The sequence below is a fragment of the Macaca thibetana genome, chromosome 20 (genome assembly GCF_024542745.1).
Source record: "Macaca thibetana thibetana isolate TM-01 chromosome 20, ASM2454274v1, whole genome shotgun sequence".
Classification (NCBI taxonomy): domain Eukaryota; kingdom Metazoa; phylum Chordata; class Mammalia; order Primates; family Cercopithecidae; genus Macaca; species Macaca thibetana.
The window spans coordinates 72,764,707-72,780,402 of NC_065597.1; the positions used below are offsets into that span (position 1 = coordinate 72,764,707).

The 15,696-nt window shown below is 49.4% G+C and overlaps 1 protein-coding gene across 5 annotated transcripts in view; it reads right to left on the bottom strand.

Moving 5' to 3' along the window:
• The window catches only part of FLYWCH1 (FLYWCH-type zinc finger 1), a 52,750-nt gene that overhangs the window by 26,314 nt on the left and 10,740 nt on the right, over nucleotides 1-15,696 (bottom strand). The gene's annotated exons all lie outside the window — the stretch shown is intronic.

A 15,696-nucleotide genomic window follows, 5' to 3' on the forward strand; every position in this document is an offset into this window, starting at 1 on the left:
ACCGAAGGGCCTCCCATGTTCTGAGCATAGAAGAAGGGTTTCCACCTGCATTTCCAGTACCCTCTCCAGCCCCTACATTATGACGGCAGGACATTCTTTTTTTTTTTTTTTTTTTTTTTTTTTTTTTTTTTTTTTTTTTGAGACGGAGTCTCTCTCTGTCGCCCAGGCTGGAGTGCAGTGGCTGGATCTCGGCTCACTGCAAGCTCCGCCTCCCGGGTTCACTCCATTCTCCTGCCTCAGCCTCCCAAGTAGCTGGGACTACAGGCGCCCGCCACCTTGCCCGGCTAATTTTTTTGTATTTTTAGTAGAGACGGGGTTTCACCGCGTTAGCCAGCATGGTCTCGATCTCCTGACCTCGTGATCTGCCCACCTCAACCTCCCAAAGTGCTGGGATTACAGGCTTGAGCCACCGCACCCGGCCCAGGACATTCTTACTGATCCAGTTATAGATGACGACAGTGAGGCACAGACAACTGTGGGAGGCGGAAAGCTGAGACCCGTTTCTGCTCAGATGCCCAAGGACTTGCTAGGACCTTTTTGGAAACCACGCGCTTCACCAGGACACCGGGCACCTGTCTCCGGAGCGTGGGCCTCGCACACAGAGCCCTTCCAGAGGACAGTGCTGCACCTTGGCCTGGGAGGCAGAAAGCCCTTTCTGGGCTCGGGCAGACCCAGTCCCTATCCTGTCCTGGAGGCCCCAGGCCACCCCTGCTTCGGGAGATACCAATGTGGCAGCCACCTTGTGCCCGAGCTGTTGCAGTTGCTGCCTCGGCTGGTCGGGGACGGGGCTGCGGTGGTGTCTGGAGAATCCCCAGGTCACCATGGGTTCCAGTCTGGAGAGGCAGAAAGGGCAGATAATGGGGAACCGGGCAGGGCTGGGGGGGGGGTCCTGGGGGCAGTCAGTGGCAGTCACAGTGTGGGGTGGGGCTTTTTGTGTGGGGAAAAGAGGGATCAGATTGTTACTGTGTCTATGTAGAAAAGGAAGACATAAGAAACTCCATTTTGGCCGGGCGCGGTGGCTCACGCCTGTAATCCCAGCACTTTGGGAGGCCGAGGCGGGCGGATCACAAGGTCAGGAGATCGAGACCACGGTGAAACCCCGTCTCTACTAAAAATACAAAAAATTAGCCGGGCGCGGTTGTGGGTGCCTGTAGTCCCAGCTACTCGGGAGGCTGAGGCAGGAGAATGGCGTGAACCCGGGAGGCGGAGCTTGCAGTGAGCCGAGATCACGCCACTGCACTCCAGCCTGGGCGACAGAGCGAGACTCCATCTCACAAAAAAAAAAACTCCATTTTGATCTGTACTAAGAAAAATTGTTCTGCTTTTAGATGCCATTAATCTGTAACTTTAACCCCAACCCTGTGCTCACAGAAACATGTGGTGTATTGAATCAAGGTTTAAGGGATTTAGGGCTGTGCAGGATATGCCTTGTTAACAATATGTTTGCAGGCAGCGTGCCTGGTAAAAGTCATCACCATTCTCCATTCTTGATTAACCAGGGACACAATGCTTTGTGGAAAGCCGCAGGGACCTCTGCCCAAGAAAGCCTAGGTATTGTCCAAGGTTTCCCCGCACTGAGACAGCCTGAGATGTGGCCTCGTGGGAAAGGAAAGACATTACATTCCCCCAGCCCAACACCTGTGAAGGGTCTGTGCTGAGGAGGAATAGTGAGAGGGAGACTTCTTTGCAGTTGAGATAAAAGGAACGTTTCTGTCTCCTGCTCATCCCTGGGAATGGAATATCTCGGTGTAAAGCCGACCATCCATTCTATTCTGATATAGGAGAAAATCGCCCAGTGGCTGGAAGCGAGATACACTGGCCGTAATACTGCTGTTACTCTTTGCTACACTGGGATGTTCGTGTAAAGCGAAACATAAATCTGGCCTACGTGCACATGCAGACACAGTACCTTTCCTTGAACTTATTCATGATACAGATTCCTTTGCTCACATGTTTCCCTGCTGACCGTCTCCCCACCATCATCCTGTTGCCCTGCCACACTCCCCTCGCCAAGATAGTAAAAATAGTGATCCATAAATACTGAGGGAACTCGGAGACCAGCGCCAGTGTGGGTCCTCGCACGTTGAGTGCCCATCTCCTGGGCTCATTGTTCTTTCTCTATACTTTGTCTCTGTGTCTTATTTCTTTTCTCAGTCTCTCATCTCCACCTGATGAGAAATACCCACAGGTGTGGAGGGGCAGGCCTCCTTCACCTGGCACCCAATGTGGGGCACGAACCCATGACCCTGAAATTAAGAGTCGCATACTCTACTGAGCTAGCTGGGCAATTCTTTTTTAGATGACCAATTTGGCCACAATTATAACATTTTCCCCTAAATGTTCTAACTTGTCCTCCTAAAGTGACTCCAGTCATTGCTTGAGCCATTAGCATAGCCTTATGCATGGCTCCTCCAGTCCTATTACAAGCCTTCACTTACTCTGTAATTACATCAACTCCTGCTGAGCACTGGAATCTAATCTCTCATATAAAGGGAGTTGGGTCCATATTGTTTAACTCCTTCCTTCATGTCTTTTAACATTTTCATGGTGAAAGGTTCATATCTAGCATTAGCCACCGCAGGTGCTCCTGCTGGAGCCCCTTCCCCGGCCAGTACCCATTGTAAAACTACCAGGAACTGCCATGCCTCAAGACCTCCGTTTTCTAACTTCATCAAAGACCGCATGCAGTGTGCTACCGTGTCCACTAGGTGGTGCTGGTGGATTAAGTCTCATAGTGGACGGCTGAGGATACAGTGCCGCGCCCTGTGGTGCTGATGGACAAACCACCACTGCCGTGGGTTGCTTGGATGATGCCGTGCTATTTGGCGTGGGACACACCGCTTGAGATCTGTATTGAACCTCTGGAGGCGGCCAAAACTGAGGCTCGGCTGGCTGCCAGTATTCATAAGCTAGCCACGGTTGGGTTTTATTTTCTACTGGCTGATACTGTGGATACCGTGTCTGGATTGGCTTTGCTGACACAGAGACTCTATCCTTTTCTACTTGATTTTCTCTTGGGGTTTGGACTTGTCTAACCCGCATTTGAGGTTGTAATGTTACAGGTATCTGAACCGCGGGAGGAAGAGTTGGCCATCGTGGTTTAGACTCTGATGGCCCCAGTGATTCTGGAGCTTTCCCCCCAATTTTGATGATTCAGGATATATTACCTCCTGTAATTGATTGTAGTCAACATGGCTTTATAGCCAATTGACATTCCGGATTTGTATCTTCATAGGCCATTAATTCTACAATGGCCTTTTGGGCGTTATCATCTGTAGTAGATTTTTGAGTAGTATCTTGCAATCTTGCCAGGGTAGGGCTCTTTAGAGCCTTGTCTAATTGAATTAAAAGACAGGCAGGTGGTTCCTGGTTCCATGAATTTTTTCCCAGGCCCTGAGGCAAATCACTCTTACTTGTTTAAGTCAACATTTTGCGTTCACGAGCCATTACACTCTGCTGCATATTTACAATGTGAACTTTCCATTCCTTTCTCGAATTCTGTCCCTGCCTCTTCTTCACAATCTATTACACAGCTTTCAGGCGCATCAGAAACTGAAATGCTGTCTTCTCCTGTTTGAAGCAGTTCTAAAGCTGCTTTAATAATGGCCCAATCATTCCATACTATAAGTGGGGTTATTTTACCTTTCCTATTTGCTTGTTTTAATTCTTTGCCAATTTTTTCCCAATCTTTTAGATCTAAATTTGTTCTGGAAACCATGGGCAGAATTGTTCTATTGTTTGAATGAGCATAATTAGATTTTCTGCAGAGGCTCTAACTGAACCCCTAAGTCACCATGGGTGCCTGGAGAGGCAGAACGGGCAGATAATGAGGAACCGGGCAGGGCTGGGGTGGGAGCCTGGGGGCAGTCAGGGGCAGTCATGGTGTGGGGTGGGCTCTTTGGGGCAACCGAGTGTGGGCAGATGGTGGGGTCTTTCCCACCTCAGCCTCGAATTGAGACTGCAGTCCCCTGACATTTTTAGCGTCCTCACCCCCACCTCACATGTTACAGTTCCAATTCCCACGGGTCTCCCACTTTGCTCCAAAGTTCCCTGGCCTGGGGCCCCACATTCCGCTCTGGAAGGCCTGGTCGGTTCCAGGGACAACATAGAGGGGAGTGGCTCCTTAACTCCATTAAGGCTCCGTCCCCAGGAAATCACAGGTACCAGGAGGGCCAATCCCTCGGGCGAACACTTCCCACTTCTGTTTACAGGGCTTCCAAGACCCATGTGCTTCAACACATCTGGAAAAAGTTCCAATACAAGAAAAGGCCCTGGCCATCGGCTTGTGGAAGGTTGAAGACCCCTTCCCACTCTTGCCCTTTTAAGCTCTTGGGTGGTAGATCCTGACCCAGCACCACTCCGCCCATTAAAGTCCACAGGCCCCTTGGCAACCGGGCTTTGTCTCCACCTGCCTGAACCTTGACTGGCCTGGGGCGGCTTGCCTGACCAACAGTGTGGCAGGAGCGCAGGGTCCACATTCCCACACTTCACGGGCCAGGGCCCTGAGTCTGCAGGGAAGGCAGCTGTAGGAGAGGCCACGTGCAGGGCACCACCACATTCGGGGAGACCACCTTGTACCCTCCAGCCCAGCAGTCTATTAACTGCCTGCAGACATGAAGGAACCGGGGGACCCCACAGAACCTGATCACCGGGGAACTCCTATTATTTTAAGCCAGTAAGATCATGCGTCGTATGCTATACAACAATAGCGGATACGCTTGGCAAGTAAGTGACTCTAGTGGGTTCCGGCTTTTTACTTTTTTGAGACAGGGTCTCGCTCTGTTGCCCAGGCTAAGTGCAGTGGCACCATCTCAGCTCACTGCAACCTCCACCTCCTGGGTTTCAAGCTATTCTGCTGCCTCAGACTCCCAAGTAGCTGTGATTACAGTTGCCTGCCAACATGCCTGGCTAACTTTTGTATTTTTTGGTAGATATGGGGTTTCACCATGTTGGCCATGCTGGTCTCAAACTCATGACCTCAAGTGATCCACCCGCCTCAGCCTCCCAAAGTGCAGGGGTTACAGATGTGAGCCACTACACCCGGCCAATTCTGGCTTTTTGATAGATGGAATAATACAAACAGTTATGAAATATCTGATATAAAACCATTTGTGAGCTCGAATGCCATGCTACGCTACACAAATGCCACATCCCCCAGATGGGTGCATATAAAGGGCTAGTAACGAAGGAAACAAAAATATGAAGTAGAAGGGACAGCAAAGGAGAATTATGCATTTTAAAACATCTCCACTGGCCAGGCGTGGTGGCTTGCCCCTGTAATCCCAGCACTTTGGGAGACTGAGGCGGGCAGATCACCTGAGGTCAGAAGTTCGAGACCAGCCTGGCCAACATAGAGAAGCCCGTCTCTACTAAAAATACAAAAATGAGCCAGGCGTGGTGGCAGGCACCTCTAATCCCAGCTACTCGAGAGGCTGAGGCAGGAGAATCGCTTGAACCAGAAGGTGGAGGTTGCAGTGAGCAGAGATCACACCCTTGCACTCCAGGCTGGGCAACAGAGCGAGACTCCATCTCAAAAATAAAAATAAAAATAAAGCAGCCTTTTCACAAGATGGCGCCGAAAGCAAAGAAGGAAGCTCTGCCCCTCGTAAACCCAAAGTCAAAGCGAAGGCTTTAGAGACCAAGAAGGCAGGGTTGAAAGGCGTCCACAGCCACCAAAAAAAAGATCACCCACCTTCTGGCAGCCCAAGACGCTGCGACTCCAGAGGCAGCCCAGATATCCTCGGAAGAGCCCCCGGGAGAAACAAGCTTGACCACTCTGCGATCATCAATTTTCCACTGACCACTGAGTCCGCCACGAAGAAAACAGAAGACAACAACACACTGTGTGCACTGTGGATGTTCAAGTTCACAAGCGCCAGATCACACAGGCTGTGAAGCAGCTCTGGGATATGGATGTGGCCACAGTCAACACCCCGATTCGGCCTGATGGAGAGAAGGCATGTGTTCAACTGGCTCCTGATGACGTTGCTTTGGGTGTTGCCAACAAAACTGAGATCATCTAAACTGAGTCTAGCCAGTTAATTCTAAATATATGTATATCTTTTCACCATTAAAAAAAAAAAAACTGCAACATATGACATGCCAGCCACAAGGGGACAAACACTGTCCGATTCCACTTGTATGAGGTCCCCATCGCGGTCAAACTCATGGGGACAGAAAATAGAATGGGGGTGCCAGGGGCCGGGGAATGAGGAGTGAATGTTTCACGAGGACAAAGCAGAAGCTGGGGAAGATGAAAAGGTTCTGGAGACGAACAGTGGTGACGGCTGCACAATGAACGTACACCACTGACCTGAACACTTCAACATCGAGCTCAGTGAGAGCAGCTGCTCACAAAGACCAAGGGTTGCAGGACGCAATTTACATGAATGACCAATATGGTAAATTTTACGTCATGTATATTTTACCACACACACACGAGCCATCTGTAACAAACTATACGCAAAACACCCCATTTCCCTAACATTATCAGTGAACAAGGTTCTCCATACAAGGTAGATTTTCTAGTAACTAAAGTTATCCCTCTATGATTCAGAATCATATGATTTTTATCTGATTCAAAATTTACCCATTTAGGATGGATTTTTTTTTTTTTTTGAACTCTGTCGCCCAGTCGCCCAGGCGGGAGTGCAGTGGCACGATCTCAGTTCACTGCAACCTCTGCCTCCCGGGTTCAAGTGATTCTCCTGCCTCAGCCTCCTGAGTAGCTGGGACTACAGACGCGTGCCACCACATCCAGCTAATTTTTGTATTTTCTAGTAGAGATGGGGTTTCCCCATATTGGCCAGTCTGGTCTCGAACTTCTGACCTCATGATCTGCCCACCTTGGCCTCCCAAAGTGCTGGGATTACAGGTGTGAGCCATTGCGCCCAGCCAGAATGGACACCTTTTGCTTTTTATTTTAGTGGCAGGATTTCACTATGGCCCAAACTGGAGTGTGGTAGCGCGATCACTGCAGCCTCTGCCTCCCAGGTTCAAACCATCTTCCCACCTCCGCATCCAGAGTAGCTGGGACTACAGGCACACACTACCATGCCTGGCTAATTTTTGTACTCTTTGTAGAGATGGGGTTTTATCATGTTGCCCAGCCTGGTTTTTTAATTCAAATTTAAAAAAATTTTTGGTAGCAACAAGGTCTTGCTATGTTTCCAGGTTGGTCTTGAACTCCTGGGCTCAAGCGATCCTCCCAGCTCAGCCTCCCAAGCACAGGATGGATGCCTTTATAAGCTCTTCTCATCCTCTTCCCTGTCCAGGGAAAGGGAGCATCCATCCTCCCTCTGGCTTTAGAAGGGTGTCTACCAGCTCCCCGATGCACCCCTCCCTGTTTTGCTTCCCTGTCTCCAGAGCTATTGTACCTCTACTCTTTTACTTCCACTGGGCTTGTCAAGGTACTTAGGTTATTTTTTTTTAGGACACAGGAGATCTGACAAAAACTCCTCCCTCCCTCAGCCACCCAAATGTGCAGCGCGCCACTTCCTTCTCACCTCGGCCGCCTTCGGGCTGCCCCCAGCTCTACTGACATCACGCTCCTCTGAAGCCACCGTGCAGGTGGGACCAGCTTGGTCATTCCACCAGTCACAATCTCCCTCACACACACCTGCTCCAGCCTGGGGCTGGCCTTCAGGGAAGAGAGTCCTCTGTGTGAGGCGACACAACCCAAAATGTGGGTCTATTCAAACAGTGGGATATTACTCAGCAAATTAAAAAGAAATGATGTTCTGATACACGTTACACGCAGCCAGTCACAAAGATCCAGTGTCACACGATTCAACTGTCCAGAATGGGCCAATCTATGGAGACAGAAAGCTGACGGATAGATGCTTAGGGCTGGGAGGGACCGAGAGATTGAGAGTGATGGCTGAGGGGTCTGGGGTTCCTTTCTAGGGTGATAAAAATGTCTTAAAATTAGCTGGGCGCGATGGCTCATGCCTGTAATCCCAGCACCTTGGGAGGGTGAGGCAGGCAGATCACCAGGTCAGGAGATCGAGACCATCCTGGCTAACACGGTTGAAACCCCGTCTCTCTAAAAATACAAAAAATTAGCTGGGCGTGGTGGCGGGCGCCTGTAGTCCCAGCTACTCCGGAGGCTGAGGCAATACAATGGCCTGAACCCAGGAGGCGGAGCTTGCAGTGAGCCGAGATCGCGTCACTGTACTCCAGCCTGGGATACACAGCGAGACTCTGTCTAAAAAAAAAGTCCTAACACTGATGGTAGTGATGCTTGTACAACTTTCTGAATATATTAAAAGCAGTGAATTGGAGACTTTAGATGGAGAAATTTTATGGTATGTAAGTTATACCTCAGAAAGGTTACTGAAAAGCAATCCCTGGCTGGGCACGGTGCCTCACGCCTGTAATCCCAGCACTTCGGGAGGCCGAGGCACATGGATCATGAGGTCAAGAGTTCAAGACCAGCCCAGCCACTATGGCGAAACCCCATCTCGACTAAAAATACAAAAATTAGCTGGGCATGGTGGCAGGTGCCTATAGTCCCAGCTACTCGGAAGGCTGAGACAGAAGAATTGCTTGAACCCAGGAGGTGGAGGTTGCAGTGAGCCGAGATGGCGCCACTGCACTCCAGCCTGGGCCAGAGAGAGAAGCTGTCTCAAAACAAAAACCAAAAAAAAAAAAAAAAAACAGGGCCAGGCATGGTGACTCACACCTGTAATCCTAGCACTTTCGGAGGCGAAGGTGGGCAGATCACCTGAGGTCAGGAGTTTGGTCCAGCCTGACCAACACGAAGAAACCTGGTATCTACTAAAAATACAAAATTAGCTGGGCGTCGTGGCGCATGCCTGTAACCCCAGCTACTCGGGAGGCTGAGGCAGGAGATCGCAGCATTGCACTCCAGGCAACAAGGGCAAAACTCCATCTCAAACAACAACAACAAAGCAAACAAAAAAACAATGGTCGGAATGACTCACATCTCAAGGGTCTCTTGGTGAAAAAGTTTTTCTGTTTTTTTTTCAGACAGAGTCTGTCACCCAGGCTGGAGTGCAGTGGTGTGATCTTAGCTCACTGCAACCTCTGCCTCCTGGGGTCAAGCGATTCTTAGGCCTCAGCCTCCTGAGTAGCTGGGATTATAGGCACCCGCAACCACGCGTGGCTAAATTTTGTTGTGTATTTTTAGTAGAGACGGGGTTTCACCATTTTGGCCAGCCTGGTCTCGAACTCCTGGCCTCTAGTTACCTACCTGCCTCTCAAAATGCTGGGATTACAGGCGCTCTACTGAACAGCAGAAGCTTCTTGTTCTTGGGTTTGCTTTACTCATCAAAGAAGGGGTGGCATGCATTATATGTTGTGACATTTTCTAAGATCTAATATCATATTCTAAAAATATATAGAAACCATTTCAGAATGTTAAGACTATAATACTAAATTACCCCAATCCTGCCACTCAAATGCACAACTACTTCCATTGTTGAATTAATGCCTTTAACACACTTCCTTTTCTGTAGCACACACTGCGTTCAATCATGTCTGCTACTGTATCCCTCTCGAGAGTAGGAAGCCCCCACCCGAGGTCACCTGGAATCTTTCCGCAGGACCATTGCATGAGGCAGGACCACCCTTAATGAGAAAGCGCCAATTTAAATCCTCAGCAGCAATACTCAACATGGCCACAAGATGGTGGTGTTGCTCCTGAAATGTTCCTATTGCCTTGGTAAAGTCACACGGGTGGCAGTTTTCATACAAGAATTTGGAAATTTTTCCAAGTTGGAAAAAAAAATTCAAGAGGATTTCCAAAATGTTGTGTTTACAAAAAGTATTACTTAGAACTGCGCATGGTGGTGCGTATCTGTAGTCCCAGCTACTTGGGACGTTGCCTCAGGAAAATGGCTTGAGCCCAGGAGTTTGAAGCCAACCTAGGCGACATCTCAAGACCCCATCTCAAGAAACAAAAACTAGGCCGGGCGCGGTGGCTCACGCCTGTAATCCCAGCACTTCGGGAGGCCGAGGTGGGTGGATCATGAGGTCAAGAGATCGAGACCATCCCAGGCCAACATGGTAAAACCCCGTCTCTACTAAAAATACAAAAATCAGCTGGGCGTGGTGGCGGGTGCCCGTGGTCCCAGCTACTCGGGAGGCTGAGGTAAAAGAATCGCTTGAACCCAGGGGGCAGAGGTTGCAGTGAGCGGAGACCACACCACTGCACTCCAGCCTGGGAGGCAGAGCGAGATTCCGTCTCCAAAAAAAAAAGGAAAAAAAAATTAAAACAAAGGAATAAATATATACACATATATAAGAGTTAGAGGCCGGGCGCGTTGGCTCAACCCTGTAATCCCAGCACTTTGGGAGGCCGAGATGGGCGGATCACGAGGTCAGTAAATCGAGACCATGCTGGCTAACACGGTGAAACCCCGTCTCTACTAAAAAATACAAAAAATTAGCCGGGCGAGGTGGCGGGCGCCTGTAGTCCCAGCTACTTGGGAGGCTGAGGCAGGAGAATGGCGTGAACCCAGGAGTCGGAGCTTGCAGTGAGCTGAGATCCGGCCACTGCACTCCAGCCTGGGCGACAGAACGAGACTCCGTCTCAAAAAAAAAAAAAAAAAAAAAAAAAAAAGAAGGAGTTAGACCGGCTGAGCGCAGTGGCTCACGCCTGTAATCCCAGCACTTTGGAAGGCCGAGGCGGGCAGATCACCTGAGGTCGGGAGTTCGAGACCAGCCTGACTAACATGGAGAAACCTGGTATCTACTAAAAATACAAAATTGGCCGGGCGCGGTGGCTCACGTCTGTAATCCCCGCACTTTGGGAGGCCGAGACGGGTGGATAATGAGGTCAGGAGTTCGAGACCATCCTGGCTAACATGGTGAAACCCCGTCTCTACTAAAATTACAAAAAATTAGCCGGGCGTGGTGGCGTGCGCCTGTAGTCCCAGATACTTGGGAAGCTGAGGCAGCAGAATGGCGCGAACCCGGGAGGCGGAGCGGAGCTTGCAGTGAGCCGAGATTGTGCCACTGCACTCCAGCCTGGGCGACAGAGCGAGACTCCGTCTCAAAAAAAAAAAAAAAAAAAAAAAAAATTATCTGGGCATGGTGGCGCATGCCTGTAACCCCAGCTACTCGGGAGGCTGAGGCAGGAGATCGCGCCATTGAACTCCAGCCTGGGCAACAAGGGCAAAACTCCATCTCAAACAACAACAACAACAAAGCAAACAAAAAAATAACGGTCAGAATAACTCACATCCCAAGGGTCTCTTGGTGAAAAAGTTTTTCTGTTTTTTTTTTTCAGACAGAGTCTGTCACCCAGGCTGGAGTGCAGTGGTGCCATCTTAGCTCACTGCAACCTCCGCCTCCTGGGGTCAAGCGATTCTTAGGCCTCAGCCTCCTGAGTAGCTGGGATTATAGGCACCCGCAACCACGCGTGGCTAAATTTTGTTGTGTATTTTTAGTAGAGACGGGGTTTCACCATTTTGGCCAGCCGGGTCTCGAACTCCTGGCCTCTAGTTACCTACCTGCCTCTCAAAATGCTGGGATTACAGGCGCTCTACTGAACAGCAGAAGCTTCTTGTTCTTGGGTTTGCTTTACTCATCAAAGAAGGGGTGGCATGCATTATATGTTGTAACATTTTCTAAGATCTAATATCATATTCTAAAAATATATAGAAACCATTTCAGAATGTTAAGACTGTAATACTAAATTACCCCAATCCTGCCACTCAAATGCACAACTACTTCCATTGTTGAATTAATGCCTTTAACACACTTCCTTTTCTGTAGCACACACTGCGTTCAATCATGTCTGCTACTGTATCCCTCTCGAGAGTAGGAAGCCCCCACCCGAGGCCACCTGGAATCTTTCCGCAGGACCATTGCAGGAGGCAGGACCACCCTTAATGAGAAAGCGCCAATTTAAATCCTCAGCAGCAATACTCGACATGGCCACAAGATGGTGGTGTTGCTCCTGAAATGTTCCTATTGCCTTGGTAAAGTCACACGGGTGGCAGTTTTCATACAAGAATTTGGAAATTTTTCCAAGTTGGAAAAAAAAATTCAAGAGGATTTCCAAAATGTTGTGTTTACAAAAAGTATTACTTAGAACTGGGCATGGTGGTGCGTATCTGTAGTCCCAGCTACTTGGGACGTTGCCGCAGGAAAATGGCTTGAGCCCAGGAGTTTGAAGCCAACCTAGGCGACATCTCAAGACCCCATCTCAAGAAACAAAAACTAGGCCGGGCGCGGTGGCTCACGCCTGTAATCCCAGCACTTCGGGAGGCCGAGGTGGGCGGATCACGAGGTCAAGAGATCGAGACCATCCCAGGCCAACATGGTGAAACCCCGTCTCTACTAAAAATACAAAAATTAGCTGGGCGAGGTGGCGGGTGCCCGTGGTCCCAGCTACTCGGGAGGCTGAGGCAAAAGAATCGCTTGAACCCAGGGGGCAGAGGTTGCAGTGAGCGGAGACCACACCACTGCACTCCAGCCCGGGAGGCAAAGCGAGATTCCGTCTCCAAAAAAAAAGGAAAAAAAAATTAAAACAAAGGAATACATATATACACATATATCAGAGTTAGAGCGGCTGAACGCAGTGGCTCACGCCTGTAATCCCAGCATTTTGGGAGGCCGAGGCGGGCAGATCACCTGAGGTCGGGAGTTCGAGACCAGCCTGACCAACACGGAGAAACCTGGTCTCCACTAAAAATACAAAATTAGCTGGGCGTCGTGGCGCATGCCTGTAACCCCAGCTACTCGGGAGGCTGAGGCAGGAGATCGCAGCATTGCACTCCAGCCTGGGCAACAGGGCAAAACTCCATCTCAAACAACAACAACAACAACAAAGCAAACACAAAAAAAACGGTCAGAATGACTCACATTCCAAGGGTCTCTTGGTGAAAAAGTTTTTCTGTTTTTTTTTCAGACAGAGTCTGTCACCCAGGCTGGAGTATAGTGGTGCGATCTTAGCTCACTGCAACCTCCGCCTCCTGGGGTCAAGCGATTCTTAGGCCTCAGCCTCCTGAGTAGCTGGGATTATAGGCACCCGCAACCACGCGTGGCTAAATTTTGTTGTGTATTTTTAGTAGAGACGGGGTTTCACCATTTTGGCCAGCCGGGTCTCGAACTCCTGGCCTCTAGTTACCTACCTGCCTCTCAAAATGCTGGGATTACAGGCGCTCTACTGAACAGCAGAAGCTTCTTGTTCTTGGGTTTGCTTTTACTCATCAAAGAAGGGGTGGCATGCATTATATGTTGTGACATTTTCTAAGATCTAATATCATATTCTAAAAATATATAGAAACCATTTCAGAATGTTAAGACTGTAATACTAAATTACCCCAATCCTGCCACTCAAATGCACAACTACTTCCATTGTTGAATTAATGCCTTTAACACACTTCCTTTTCTGTAGCACACACTGCGTTCAATCATGTCTGCTACTGTATCCCTCTCGAGAGTAGGAAGCCCCCACCCGAGGCCACCTGGAATCTTTCCGCAGGACCATTGCAGGAGGCAGGACCACCCTTAATGAGAAAGCGCCAATTTAAATCCTCAGCAGCAATACTCGACATGGCCACAAGATGGTGGTGTTGCTCCTGAAATGTTCCTATTGCCTTGGTAAAGTCACACGGGTGGCAGTTTTCATACAAGAATTTGGAAATTTTTCCAAGTTGGAAAAAAAAATTCAAGAGGATTCCCAAAATGTTGTGTTTACAAAAAAGTATTACTTAGAACTGGGCATGGTGGTGCGTATCTGTAGTCCCAGCTACTTGGGACGTTGCCGCAGGAAAATGGCTTGAGCCCAGGAGTTTGAAGCCAACCTAGGCGACATCTCAAGACCCCATCTCAAGAAACAAAAACTAGGCCGGGCGCGGTGGCTCACGCCTGTAATCCCAGCACTTCGGGAGGCCGAGGTGGGCGGATCACGAGGTCAAGAGATCGAGACCATCCCAGGCCAACATGGTGAAACCCCGTCTCTACTAAAAATACAAAAATTAGCTGGGCGAGGTGGCGGGTGCCCGTGGTCCCAGCTACTCGGGAGGCTGAGGCAAAAGAATCGCTTGAACCCAGGGGGCAGAGGTTGCAGTGAGCGGAGACCACACCACTGCACTCCAGCCCGGGAGGCAAAGCGAGATTCCGTCTCCAAAAAAAAAGGAAAAAAAAATTAAAACAAAGGAATACATATATACACATATATAAGAGTTAGAGCGGCTGAGCGCAGTGGCTCACGCCTGTAATCCCAGCATTTTGGGAGGCCGAGGCGGGCAGATCACCTGAGGTCGGGAGTTCGAGACCAGCCTGACCAACACGGAGAAACCTGGTCTCCACTAAAAATACAAAATTGGCTGGGCGTCGTGGCGCATGCCTGTAACCCCAGCTACTCGGGAGGCTGAGGCAGGAGATCGCAGCATTGCACTCCAGCCTGGGCAACAGGGCAAAACTCCATCTCAAACAACAACAACAACAACAAAGCAAACACAAAAAACAACGGTCAGAATGACTCACATTCCAAGGGTCTCTTGGTGAAAAAGTTTTTCTGTTTTTTTTTCAGACAGAGTCTGTCACCCAGGCTGGAGTATAGTGGTGCGATCTTAGCTCACTGCAACCTCCGCCTCCTGGGGTCAAGCGATTCTTAGGCCTCAGCCTCCTGAGTAGCTGGGATTATAGGCACCCGCAACCACGCGTGGCTAAATTTTGTTGTGTATTTTTAGTAGAGACGGGGTTTCACCATTTTGGCCAGCCGGGTCTCGAACTCCTGGCCTCTAGTTACCTACCTGCCTCTCAAAATGCTGGGATTACAGGCGCTCTACTGAACAGCAGAAGCTTCTTGTTCTTGGGTTTGCTTTACTCATCAAAGAAGGGGTGGCATGCATTATATGTTGTGACATTTTCTAAGATCTAATATCATATTCTAAAAATATATAGAAACCATTTCAGAATGTTAAGACTATAATACTAAATTACCCCAATCCTGCCACTCAAATGCACAACTACTTCCATTGTTGAATTAATGCCTTTAACACACTTCCTTTTCTGTAGCACACACTGCGTTCAATCATGTCTGCTACTGTATCCCTCTCGAGAGTAGGAAGCCCCCACCCGAGGCCACCTGGAATCTTTCCGCAGGACCATTGCATGAAGCAGGACCACCCTTAATGGGAAAGCGCCAATTTAAATCCTCAGCAGCAATACTCGACATGGCCACAAGATGGTGGTGTTGCTCCTGAAATGTTCCTATTGCCTTGGTAAAGTCACACGGGTGGCAGTTTTCATACAAGAATTTGGAAATTTTTCCAAGTTGGAAAAAAAAATTCAAGAGGATTTCCAAAATGTTGTGTTTACAAAAAGTATTACTTATAACTGGGCATGGTGGTGCGTATCTGTAGTCCCAGCTACTTGGGACGTTGCCGCAGGAAAATGGCTTGAGCCCAGGAGTTTGAAGCCAACCTAGGCGACATCTCAAGACCCCATCTTAAGAAACAAAAACTAGGCCAGGCGCGGTGGCTCACGCCTGTAATCCCAGCACTTCGGGGAGGCCGAGGTGGGCGGATCACGAGGTCAAGAGATCCATACCATCCCGGCCAACATGGTGAAACCCTGTCTCTACTAAAAATACGAAAATTAGCTGGGCGTGGTGGCGGATGCCTGTGGTCCCAGCTACTCGGGAGGCTGAGGCAGGAGAATCGCTTGAACCCAGGTGGCAGAGGTTGCAGTGAGCCGACACCACACCACTGCACT